Source organism: Schistocerca piceifrons, chromosome 3 (assembly GCF_021461385.2).
Source record: "Schistocerca piceifrons isolate TAMUIC-IGC-003096 chromosome 3, iqSchPice1.1, whole genome shotgun sequence".
Taxonomy (NCBI): Eukaryota; Metazoa; Arthropoda; class Insecta; order Orthoptera; family Acrididae; genus Schistocerca; species Schistocerca piceifrons.
Genome location: NC_060140.1, coordinates 184,698,289 through 184,707,570, shown reverse-complemented (window position 1 = coordinate 184,707,570; position 9,282 = coordinate 184,698,289). Strand labels below are relative to the sequence as shown.

At 44.4% G+C, this 9,282-nt stretch overlaps 1 pseudogene; it reads right to left on the bottom strand.

The window, feature by feature from the left end:
• Window positions 1–5,855: 5,855 nt before the first annotated feature.
• LOC124790554 lies at window positions 5,856–5,973 on the bottom strand (annotated as a pseudogene).
• Between the last annotated feature and the right edge of the window lie 3,309 nt (window positions 5,974–9,282).

Here is a 9,282-nt window from a genome sequence, read left to right as displayed (position 1 = left end):
CTCCACGTACTTTTACGGATTTATGGACAACAGGATTCATGGTCTCAATTCCCTCCAGACTACTTCAATGAAGTCCATTCCACGTCTTGTTGCGGCAATTCTGCGTGCTCGCGGGGGCCCTACACGGTATTAGACAGTTTTACTAGTTTCTTTGGCTCTTTAGTGTATAAGGTGCACCTTATCACGTTTCTGTATTGTGTCATCAATAGAGAAGAAGAACCAGTCGGTCAGGAGAGGTAAGGGGCTTCGAAGTGGACCACTCTAAAGCCGCCCAAGTCACCTTTTGTGATGCGAGTGTGGATATGCGACGGAACACCCACAGAGCAGACAGACCTCATGCACTGACGGGCAGGGGCTACTGAACACTGCGAAGGATGGTTTTACAAAATCTGCGGTCAATCACTCCCGAGTTCCAAAGTGCTACCAACAGTCCATCTAGCACAATGGCTGTGAAGACGGGGTTAAAAAGAATGGGATGGTCGAGCAGTTTCTCGAAAGCCACACATTTCTGCAGTCAATGGTAAGCGACGCTTGAGGCTGGTGTAGAGAGTGGCATCACTATACATTGCATGATGGAAACGAGTGATTTGTAATGATGTAAGAGTTTGGATAGTGCCTGGAAAACGTTATCGGCCATCCTGTGTACGGCAAACAGTAAAGAACGGAGGAGGTGGTGTTACGGTATGGCAATGTTTTTCGCTGTTAGGGTGCGGTCCCCTTACTGCGCTTAAAAACGGAAGAATGCGAATTCATTTTACAGAATTGTATACTGCACACAATAGAGGAACATTTCGGAGAAGATTGTATCAGCATGACGATGTACCCTGTCCTAAAGTACCATGTATGAGGCGACAACATTCTTGAAATAAACTGGCCCGCCTAGAGTCCCGACCTCAACCCAATGGAACACATTTGGGATGAGTTAGGACGTCAAACCCGTCACTAACTTCTCCGACTTTGGCTCTTAAAGAAGAATGGACAGACATTCAGACACGTCACTGAAGTATCCCCAGAAGAGCTCATGTTATCATAAAGGCGAAGGTTGGACACACCACATTTTATTGTCCACTAATTTATTGTCCACTAATTTATTGTCCACTAATAGTTATCCAAATACTTCCGATCAGATAGCGTATAATGCTCACTGTGGTGGTTAGCAACTTGGTACAGACTCAGGATCAGTCTGCACCAGCTTTAGCAGTAGCAGCGACCACTTTTGCATTAATTACCATATGGAAGAACGACTGCACTTTTAACGCTTTTAGCCGGTCGGAGTGGCCGAGCGGATCTAGGCGCTACAGTCTGGAGCCGCGCGACCGCTGCGGTCGCAGGTTCGAATCCTGCCTCGGGCATGGATGTGTGTGATGTCGGGTTGGTTAGGTTTTAGTTCTAAGTTCTAGGGGACTGATGACCTCAGAAGTTAAGTCCCATAGTGCTCAGAGCCATTTTTTTAACGCTTTGAAAAAGAGAATGATGCGATGTGTGCGGAAATGAGCTTTACTCGTACTATAGACAAAAAAAAATTTCGTTTGTGGCGAACTGACAAAATTTCCCTTCCTCATCAAGAACTTAACGTATTTATCAGAAAGTGATGTAAGTTCATTCTCTGGCAATATTTAGTTCAAATGATTCTGAGCACTATGGGACTTAACATCTGAGGTCCTCAGTCCCCTAGACTTAGAACTACTTAAACCTAACTAACCTAAGGACGTCACACACGTCCATGCCGGAGGCGGGGCTCGAACCTGCGACCGTAGCAGCAGCGCGGTTTCGGACTGAAGCGCCTAGAACCGCTTGGCCACTGCGGGCGGCCCAATATTTAGTTTCACGGCTGTCGATCGGCCTTTATATCGCCAGTCACATGACTAGGAAGCACAGTTGGTGCTAGCAGATTTTACATAGCAGTTAGTTAAAAGAGGATAGACCTGTTCATTTTTTAAGTTGAATTATGAAAACATCGAGTAAGAATGAGAAAATAAGGTGTAATGAAGAGCGTATGTAGACTTCGAACTGGAAACTTTGGTGTGCAAACATCTTTTTTTGCCCTTACCCAAGCCGGTAAGAATTTCCACGTGATTTACTGGCTATAATGTCTCAGACAGAGGATGAGGCAGCTACTAGTGGGCAGGTCAAGGGCCTGTAAGAGCCACAATGCCAAATAGTTTAACCTTTCTGTTTTACTGGCTATAACACTGAAACAAGAAGCTACGAAGAAATTAAAGCTCCTGGATTTTCCGCGTACTTGGTTCTGAGTAGCTGCACGTGATACAAGTTTGAAAGTTTTTGTCATTTATGTGTGGTTTACTGTTAGTGTATTGGCCGTAACATGTTAGGAATAAAGCCTTAAACGCTATCGATGTTACATGAACAGAGATGAAGGAATTTGTGGTACAACTAAGCGTTTGGCATACACTATGACAGTGTGTAGTTTATCTTCTGTGGGCATAATAGCTTCTTCACACTGTTCAATATTCTGAAAACAAATTAAAGACGCTAAAGAAATAAATACTCGGTCGTGAAAAGGCGCAGTATGTTTGTTTCAGTGATTGCAATATCGAGGAAATTTACAAAGAACTTGGCGGTATGACGACATTTTATCAGTATGGCGTTGCACCTCCTCAAACATCGGTGCATAAACTGATTCGGTTGGGAATGATGTACATTGGTTGATTTATAACGTAATATACCCTGAAACACCCCAAATGTAACTGCTGGCCCTATGATGGACCAGTGCTTTACAAATACTAGCAGAATGCTACCGAGTAGGCCACTTACATATGTGATCCAGAATCGTAGTAATTGTAATAAAAAACCTAGAACCAGCAGAGATTTCTTGGTAGGGAGGAAGCAGCACGTAATCTGCGACTAAGAGTCATCGACAGATGCACAATTAACTTCAGTCATGCCTCTGAGATGTAAGGAGGCACAATCGATTGGTAGGTTGTATATTAACGATCTGGCCGACAGTATTAATAGTTACCTGAAACGTTTGCCCATATGATGTAGTTGCTTACAACGCATTGCGGTCTGAAAAATCTGCACAAATACTGTGAGATCTTGATAAGATACCAAGTGGCAATTTGCTTTAAACGTACAAGATTGTAAAATTCTGTGCGTTCCAAAACAACAAAATGTAGTATAACCTATTCCTACAGTATTAATGAATCATAACTTTAATCAGTCTCTCTTTTGCTTGTGTCTTTTGTCCCGCCGAGACGCAGGGTCGGCATGTTTAATCGGATGTGGCAATGTTAGTTTAAGGGGTGCCCGGATGCCCTTCCTGCTGCCACCCCGTACCCCCCAGGAAGGAATTAGTGTACCCATACTGTCTGCGACAAGTGTAATCCATGGAATAGTGCGGAAGTGTTCAGAAGCCTGCGAGCCGTGTAACTGAGGCGGAACGTGGGGACCAGCACGGTATTCGCCTAGGGGGATGTGGAAAACAGCCTAAAAATCACATCCAGGCTGGCTGGCACACAGGCCCTCGTCGTTAATCCGTCGGCGCGCCTACCCGACTCCAGGAAGCGCTCTCGGCTAACCGGGCGGGCCATAACTTTAATCAGTGTACTCATGCAAATACCTGGGTGTGAAAGCTTTTTACATATGTGAAAGGGAGTCACCAACTAGGCTCCGTCGTAGACAAAGTAGGTGGCATATTCGATTTCTTGGTAATATGCTGAGAAAATTCAATCTGTTTGCAACGAAGATCCGTGCAACCTATCCTAGAAAATTGCTCACGTTTGTGGGTCACGTCCCAGGCAGGACTGTCAGGGTGGTGTTAGACGTATAAAAAGAAGGGTTGCATGTATGGTCGCAGGTTTTATCAATGGGAAAATGTCGTAGAGGCACTGAAAAACCTAAACTGGCAAATGAATTCGTACTAGTTTCGTTAAATTATTAATTTCGATTATTATTTCATAAATGAATCCTGAAATAAACACATTAAACAGTACAGGATTGCGTAATTAATAATAGAGTTTTAAGTGTGCAAATAATTCGTAATTAGAAAAGTTTCTAAAAAAAATTTTTAACTGTACACTCAGAACTAGTACTTATCGATTATGGCATCGAAACTAAAATTTTTTACAAAGTACTTCCTTTTCATAAATTTTAGCTTGAAATATGACATACTGTGTTTAATATTATATGAGAGTTTTCAGAAAAACAACTGAGATAATAGTGACCTGTTCAAATTTCGAAAAATAATACTGGTATCGGCAAGTACTGTTGAGGAAAAGTAATGATGGAGGAGGATATCCCGTTCCAAGGAGAGCAGAAGCATTTGAAGTGTAATGCTATAGATGAATACTGAAGATTTGATGGAGATATTGCGTAGCTAATGACATAGTGACTCGAATTGGGGAGATAGGAATTTTATGACACATTCGGACTGAAGCAACGGATTTTGATGCATCAAGGAATAGCAAGCTGGTAACGGAGGGAATTGTGGGGTGAGGGAAGGGCGAAGAAGATTCAGAGGGAGACCAATGGATGAATACATTAAGCAGGTTGAAATAGACGTAGGCCGCAGTGGTGATTCAGAGGTGAAGAGGCTTGTACAGTGCATAGTAAAGTGGAGAGCTGCATCAAACCAGTCTTCAGACTGAAGACCATAAGTCCATAAAAACTAGGACTCTATATTTGTCTAGAAAAATAGACGTGTCTGATGATCACTTAGCTCGAAACCGGTAATAAAGTACAGGAAAAAATATTCGCTATCAATGACTGTTTGTGATTCTACAAAAAGTGTATAATGTTGTAATTGAACACTGGTTCACTTTTAATTCTCCGCATCACGTGTAATAGAGAGAAAAAAGAAATCGGAACAAAAGAGAAGACTGTCTCATAAAGACCTCGGCTGCGATTAAAGGCGCAGGTGTTTCGTAAGAGGTCGGGCAGGCAGTCGGACGCGGTTAATCGGCATTAGCGATTCCAGGCCTGGGTTGCGCAGCCGGCGCGGCTCAGCCGGCGACTTTTAATTACGACGTGAAAGGCGCGGATAAATTCTCGCCGGCAATTATCACGGGCCGCCCCGGCCGCTCTGTAATTCGTAGCCACCCACGCCGGGCTGGTACGCGGCTGCGTGGCGTGCCATGTGGGTTACGCCTCGACCGGTGTGCCGTCCGGAGCACAATGGCGGCCCGCCGTCCCCGGCCGCCAGCTAATAAGGATTAGCTCAGCGGGCGGCGCGCGCCGCTCACAATAGCCTCGCAAACGATGTCCTTTAATCTGAAACCGGACTCGCCGCTGCCGCTGCTGCTGCGACTGTGCCTGCCTTCCCTTTTCCAGCAGATGCTGCGGTGGCGCGCAGTTGTTTCGACAGGCGACGACGTCACTGCCGCGCACTGGCCGGGATCGTTTGCGTCACACTGGGAGGAGCAATCGTGCAACACTTGCTGTAGTCACCGGGAAAGTCGACGAGCCAAACCGAGCTCCACCCAACTCTTTTCTGTTGCTTTCGTCAGTGACTAGATTACACGTTGAGTTCGTCACTACATCTTCATTTACATCTATTTTCCGCAATAGGGATATGCGATGGTGACTGTTTTCGATTTCGTCATCCGCGTAAAACATATCGATAAGCGACAATAATCGACTCCAATACGATGTTTTTAAAATCGATATTAAATGAATTTTTTTTTTCCTCTCCTTCTGAACATGCCTTGGAAGGCCCAACAGTATCGACCGGTCGCCGTATCATCCTCAGCCCACAGGCGTCACTGGATGCGGATATGGAAGGGCATGTGGTCAGAAAACCGCTCCTCTGGCCGTATGTCAGTTTACGAGACCGGAGCCGCTACTTCTCAATCAAGTAGCTCCTCAGTTTGGTTCAGAAGGGCTGAGTGCACCCCGCTTGCCAACAGCGCTCGGCAGACCGGATGGTTGCCCATTCAACTGCTAGTCCAGCCCAACAGCGCTTAACTTCGGTGATCTGACGGGAACCGGTGTTACCACTGCGGTAAGGCCGTTGGCGATGAATTTATATGTTTTTGTTGTCTTCCGCCCACAGACTGGTTTGATGCAGCTCTCCATGCTACTCTATCTTGTGCTAGCTTCTTCATCTCCCAGTACCTACTGCAACCTACATCCTTCTGAATCTGCTTAGTGTATTCATCTCTTGGTCTCCCTCTACGATTTTTACCCTCCACGCTGCCCTACAATACTAAAATGGTGATCCCTCGATGCCTCAGAAAATGCCCCACCAGCCGATCCCTTCTTCTAGTCAAGTTGTGCCACGAATTTCTCGTCTCTACAATTCTATTCATTACGTCCTCATTAGTTATGTGATCTCCCCATATAATCTTCAGCATTCTTCTGTAGCACCACATTTCGAAAGCTTCTATACCCTTCTTGTCTAAACTATTTATCGTCTACGTTTCACTTCCATACATGGCTACACTCCATACAAATCCTTTCAGAAATGACTTCCTGACACTTAAATCTATACTCGATGTTAACAAATTATAGAGTAGGTAGCCAAGAAGTAATAAATTAAAACGTCATAACTGATGCTGAAGTTTTACGGTATGAAGAGGGAAAATGTAGTAAAAGATAAACTCTTTTTCCTTTTACCATTTTCTGGGTACATCAGGGAAGAAGGCTTTTAAAAGCAATAAAATTATATATAAAGTTTATTGGAAGTCTCTAAGTGCTCAAATTCTCAAATAATGGATTAATAAATTTCGAGTATTTGCGCACCGTCAGTTACGATTCCTCAAGACAAACACCCAGTTCATAACTGTAACACTACTCATTATTACGTAACACTTTAAACATAAGATTTTACCTCTTATTGAGTAGATTATGACAGCATTGTGAATTTTTAAATTCGATCAATAATTACGCTTAGTATTGAATATCAAAGGTTTTTTTGTTCCCAGAAGCTGTTGATAGGCTGAGCAGACTGGTAAAACAGGACTGGCGGCGAGCTGTGGCGAAACTAGCATCAGGTCTTAATGCTGAATAGAGTACAAGTGTGTCTGGACACCCAGTACACCGAACACTCCCAGGGATGGGCCTCCGCAGCTGACGACCCATCCATGTGCCCATGTTAACACCACGACATCGACAACTACGACTAAAATGGGCACGTGACCATCGGCACTGAACGTTGGGGCCTTCTTCATAATGCCGATGGGAGCCTGCGAATCCGTCGTCTTCCAGAGGAACCGCTCCTTGATACCTGTGCTACGGGACAGAGAAAGCTGGTGGCGACTCCATTATGCTCTGGGGAAGTTCCACGTTGGCATCCATGGTTCCAGCTGAGCTCGTACAAGGCGCTATGACGGCAACACTGGTTGCAGATCAAGTACGCTCCTTCATGACGATCATGTTTCCTGACGGGAGTACTATTTTTCAACTAGACAACGTTCCATATCACGAGGCCAGGAGTGTGATGGAGTGGTACGAGGAACAAAGGCGAGTTACAATTGATGTGCTGGCCGCCCATCTCTCCAGATCTGGCCCCGATCGAACACATCTGGGATATGATTGAACGTGACGTCAGAGTTCATCGCACCCCTCTCCGGAACTGACGGGAATTAAATGACTTGTGTGTGCAGATGTGGTGTCAACACCCTTCAGCGACCTTCCAGGGTCTCAATGCTTCTACGTCACGACGCTTCGGTTATCCGTGTCAGAGGTGAACATACCGGCTATTAGGTATGTGGTCACAATGTTCTGGCTGACCAGTATATTCATTCATCATTCACGCGATCAGGCCCAGTGGAGCGCGCGCCACCCCAGTTAGAGCTTACCATCCGTCTCTGTCTTCTGCTATCTGTCTCCAGTTTTCCATGACACCCAGCTGCAACGAGTCTTCTCTCACTCCATCGATCCACCTCTTTCTAGGTCTTGCCACTGGCCTGCTGCCTGAGAGGATCCAGTCCATTGCGATTTTGGGCCACCTTTTTGCCTCCATTCTAACTACATGACCAGCCCATTGCAGTCTTTTGCTTCTCATCAGTCTCAATATGTTAGGCTCCTTGTACAGCTCTTCTAATTCAGTGTTATGACGTCTTCTCCATTCTCCAATAGCCTGATCTCGGACTGGTCCAGATATTTACCTGAGGACCTTCCTTTCAAATGTAAGGAGTCAGTTAAGGCCTTGTTCTCGAGTGTTCCAGGTTTGAGAAATATAAAGTACTACTGGCATTATTAATGTCTTATACAACCGCAGCTTTAGTTGTTGAGAGACACTTCTACATTTTAAAACAGGGTCTTGAGACTGATAGCTTCTGTTTCCCGACTGTAGTCGTGCTATTATCTCTGCTTCAGTTGACGTTACTTCTGTAAAAATTATCCAAGATATTTGAACTCTTTCACATGTTTATACCTGGTGTTGTTCACAATTAAATCTTGAGAGTTTGGGATCTTTCTTCCTCTGGTCATATACTCAGTCTTTTCAGAGCTAATTTGTAGACCGATCCTAGCTGCCAATAACTTCAAGGTCTGGATACTTCTTTTAAGATCTTCTTGTGTGCATGTTAATAGTGCAATGACGTCTACATAGGCCAGATGTGTAATGTATTCATCGCCAATTTGAATGCCTTGGAATTTTCTTTGTTGAAATCCCACATTACCTAATCAAGTGCCAGGTTGAAGAGGGCAGGTAATAGCTCATCTCCTTGGTGTAATCTTGTCACAACTTGGACGGTTTCTGTCATTTTATTGCCTACCTTAACCTTAAGTTTTGTGTCATTTAGGCATACCTCTACCAGTCTGACCAATTTCTTTGGTATACCAAACTCTATCATAGGCTAGGTCTATGTATATCATCGTAAGCCTTCTTGAAGTCTACAGACAGGAGATGTATCTCACGTCTGTATTCGTACTTTTTTCACAGACTTGTTTTAGGACAAAAATCTGGTCCGTGGTTCATGGTCCTGCTTGAAAACCTCCTTGGTATTCTCTAATTATATCTGTTGCTAGAGGTTTTATTAGTTTTAATAGGCAGTTAGAGAAGATCTTACAACACATGTTGTGTAGCGCTGTGCCCCTATAGTTGTCACTTATTGATTTGTCTTTCTTTTTATATATGGGGCATATCACAGCTGCCTTCTATTCTTCTGGTATGTTTTGCCCAAAATTGAATTAGCTATGAATTTTGAAACAGAGGATTTCATCTCCAGCCTTGAGAAGTTCAGCGGGAATTCCGTCATCTCCTCCACTTTTACCATTCTTAAGGTTTTTTATCTGGTTCCTTCAATGGTGGGTGGAGGATATTCTGGGTCTACTGTTACTGGGTCATCAAACTCGAGAAGATCGGTTGGTTCATCAGGG